Source organism: Echinops telfairi, unplaced genomic scaffold (assembly GCF_000313985.2).
Source record: "Echinops telfairi isolate 266 unplaced genomic scaffold, ASM31398v2 ScPeMD7_4;HRSCAF=17, whole genome shotgun sequence".
Lineage (NCBI taxonomy): Eukaryota > Metazoa > Chordata > Mammalia > Afrosoricida > Tenrecidae > Echinops > Echinops telfairi.
The window spans coordinates 38,952,968-38,957,371 of record NW_022103900.1 but is presented as its reverse complement, the minus strand read 5'-3'; positions in this window follow the sequence as shown (position 1 = coordinate 38,957,371).

Genomic DNA, 4,404 nt, shown 5'->3' with positions numbered 1-4,404 from the left:
AGCTTGCCTTAGCAACTCTAGTCCTGAAGTTAGCACCTGAGCTGTCTCCCAGGAGGGAACTAGCAACCTCCAGACTCCCGTGATGTTACAGACCAGAGACAAGCCTGGCACACACAAGAACAGAAGCAGCAAAGAGTTACCGTAAATCATAGTTTTATTAAAGCATAGAGTCATTTCAAAAGAAATGAAGTGGGTGCTTCTCAAAAGCTCAGAAGGAATGCCTTAGTGTAGATATAGTACACTCAGTTCACCACGAGTTCCCCCCACCCACTTCCGAGTGGCTTATGTGTGGTTTGGCATGCTTGCCTGAAATTGCATGTACTCTTGAGACTGTAAAACCTGAAACTTCTCCCGTTTATAAAAACCTTGGATTACCAACCAGGCTTCCATGTGAATTCTTTCTCACTCAAAGCCAAGAATTGAGGTATTATCCACTCCAGAAACTTAGCAGAAGCATTGAAGAACTAGAGGGCCAAAAATAGACTTTGGGGCCAGGGCATGGCACCCCATCAGACTCAATGGAAAACACTCCTAAAGGTCAACAAACAGACCTTGAACTATTTATAGAATTTGTTTTGTTTTGTTTTGTTATTTTGTTTTGCTCTGCTAGTTCCCTCCTGGTCCACAATCCAGTGTTGGCAGCAGGCCTTGGCATTCCTCTGCAGAACCTAATGTCAAAAATTGTAATCCATACTAAAGGCTGCAATCCTTGATTTTCATCAGCAAGCGCATCGTGTCTTGAATATAATCTATAGTTAATATTTATAGTAATTTGCAGAAGAAACAAGTATAAATATTAAGTTTTAAAAAGCTGTAGTGGAGGGGTATTTGCCAAATAGATTGCAGAAGAGTTGCCCCTGAGACTAGCTTCTAATAAAATTCCATTCATTTGTCTCTCTGTACAACTTACAGTGGTTAGTATGCCCAATGTGGGACCCCACTCATGCTGCGTATTCAGCTCAGGGGAGACCAGGGACAGAAATCGTTCACTCCTCCTCAGGTTCAAGAGTGCTGTGGCCCCTACCCCTTACCAGACCAGCAGAGAAAAGATTGAAGTTGTCAAGAGGGAATTAAGGAGAGAAGAAGTTTATAATAATTTATAAATTATCAAGGGTTCAGGGGGAGGGGGGAGCAGGGAGGGAGGGGGAAAATGAGCTGACACCAAGGACTCAAGTGGAAAGCGGGTGTTGTGAGAATGATGAAGTCAACATATGTACTAATGTGCTGGACACAAATGATGTATGTACAGATTGTGATGAGTTGTATGAGCCCCTAATAAAATGATTATTTAAAAAAATAATAAATAAATAAATAAATTTTTTTTTTTTAAAGGAGAGAAGTGAGAGACGGAGACTGATCAGCCTTTGGTGCATATGTCCCCTGTAAAAGCTAGGGGGTCATTGGATGTGGCCTGAAAGGGAGCTGGGCTGAGCTTCATAGAGTCTGCTAAGAGCCAGTGTTCCTCCATGTTTGCCTCTGAGCCTACCCTATAAAGTTCTTCATCAAGGCTGGCCCTGTAAAAAGTTCTGCACAAACAGGAAAGAACGTGCCTTTGTCAGAGACCAGGGAACCAGTGAACCAAGGACAATAACGACTGCAAAGGAATCAGGGAACCATGACCAAAATGACCACCTGGAGCTCTTATGACACCAATCAATCATTGGTGAAAACCTCAGCCTGCATTTTGCACCCCAAAGGGTCAGACCCATTCCTTATTTCTGTACATTATATAAGGGCACTAGTCCCTGAGCATGGGGCTGGTGCTCTGCTCTGCCTCAAACCGTCTGCACCCAGATGCTAAATAAATCTCTTTTTGCTAACACTTGGCCTCATGTCTGAGTCAAATCATGTTGAAACCTTAAAGTTACTAGGTCCCTGAGGACACGGAAGTGAATCTTATGGTGCCACACTGGTCAAGAAAAGTCCGTTGGTACCAGAGAATTGTAATTGGCAATGGAAATTTCTTTTTTTTGTACAAGGCACTTCTAAGTACTGTATTAGAGCTTAAATTCTGAATACCCCTTTTGGAGGAGGCTATGGTTGACAGTGAAACCTAAAATCCATTTGCAGAGTTCCCACATTGATTAAATCTCTTCTGAAAATGAACTAGGAATAAGAAGAGTCTTGTCCTTGGGAAGAGTGGATTACCTCTCCAGCCAGCCCAGAGGGGCAGTCTACCTTATGGGCTTGGTTGGGTGTGCCTTTGATGGATCAAAGTACTGGGGGTCCAATAGTCATGAATCATGCCGATCATGCCCTATCAGTTATACCCTGACTGCCTTTGTCAGAAGGCCTGGGATCAATCTTGTAAGCTTTTGTCTAACAATATATACAAGGCCTAGTCATGGTTCTGTTCCTTTTCTGTAGTCCCACTTATAACTCTGATATATTGAACTGCTGCTGGCAAAGAATTTGTGATAATTTCCTTTGCCAGGTACAATTCATGGGTCTTGCAAAATCCTATCATTTGATCTTCAGCTTTGATATTTCCTACTGAAGTTCCTTCTTTTTGTTTCCAATTTTTGCATTCCATCACCAGTAATTTTCAATGCATTTTGATTGCATGTTTGATTAATTTCTTACCAAAGTCAGTAGAATTCTTCAATTTCTTCATAGCTAGCTTTTGTGATAGTGTGTAAACTTGAGTAATAATTGTATTGATTGGATTTCCTAGATGTTGGATAGATATAATCCTATCATTGACAGCACTGTACTTCAAGATTGATTTTACAAAGTTCTTTTTCACAATGAATGCAACCTCATTCTTCTTGATTGTATTATTCCCAGCCTAGTAAATTATATGATTTTCTGATTCAAAATGGCCAGTACCAGCCCATTTCAGCTCACTAATGTTTAGGATATCGATCTTCATACATTCCATTTCATTTGTGACCACTTCCAATTGTCCTAAATTCATACCTCACACATTCCAAGTTCTGACACTAGAAGATATTTGCAGCTGCTTTTCTTTAACTATCATGCCCCATCAGCAAATGAAGATCCTGAAGGCTCCACTCCCACAGGCTTTACCCAACTAATGTCACCATGGTTGACCCCAGCCCCCACCCCACCAAGAAATCAGCTCCTCTTCAGTTACATTTTGAGTGCCCTCAGACCTGAGGGGCCCATCCTCTGGCAGTATCTCTGACAATGTTCTGCTTCCTCTGTCTAAGCTTTCAGTATTTGACAATGCCAAACTGCTAAAAGGCCAGACTGATCTATGTTGGAAGAAGTAAGGCCAGGAGCGCTCCTCAGAGGCAAGGATGGCAAGCCTTCATTTTACATACTTTGGACATAGTCAAGAGAGACCAGTCCATGGAGAAGGATATCATGTTTGGGAAAGTGGAAGGGCAGTGGAGAAGGGGAAGGCCCTCAAAGAGCTGGACTGACCCTGTGGTTGCATCAGTGGACTCAGGAATAGAAACGATTGTATGGATGGCACAGGACCGTGCAGTATTTTGTTCTGTTGTGCATAGGGTCTCTATGGGTCAGAACCAACTAGGTGGCACCTAACACTAAGTAAAGCATCTATCACTCACTAGGAACCACATTATTTTTCCACCTATAGCAATATTCTTTTTTTTAAAATCATTTTATTGGGGGCTCGTACAGCTCTTATCACAATCCATACAGCAATTGAATCAGGCATGTTTGTACATATGTTGCCCTCATTCTCTTCTAGATATTTACTTTCTATTGAGCCCTCTCGGTACCAGCTCTTTTTTGAAGTCCCCTTCCCTGTACAGCAACATTCTTGAGAGCACAGTAATAGAGATCAATGGGAACCACATGTTGTCCCCCTTGAACTTCCACTGTGAACAAGTTTATTATCTCTAAATTGTAATGAGATTTGGGTAGACACCTCCCAAATGCTGATGACTATGAGTCACTATACCCTAGGACATAATTATTCCATTTGTAAAAATAAAATTATGAGCAACTGATTAAAACTGATACAGCCAATTCCTTTATGAGACATTAATCAGTCTGTAGCAACATTCCATGAAAGAGACTGACCCACTGTTTGAAGATTTATTTTTCCTGGTAGACAGAGGGCTAAAGAAAAGGTCAGAAAGAAAGCAAAATTATAGAGCCACAAAAACCCCTTTCAACAGGATGCAACCAGATTGATCATCGTCCCCTTCCTGAGAGATTTCAGAGTCGCACTCTCTCCAGTGGTGGAATGACAAGGGCCAAAAACAAGGACTTCTGTCTGCTAAGGGAATTAACAATAAACCCATGAAAACAGAACTGGTAAACATCTTAACCTTGAAGCCAGGCCATCCTAACACAGAACTGTAGTTTGGGGTAAACCTGTAACACACTGACTCAGAGCTGTCGCCAAGATAACTTTGAAAGAAATTGTGCAGGAGACCCAAGGACAGACTAAACAACTGATTAGAA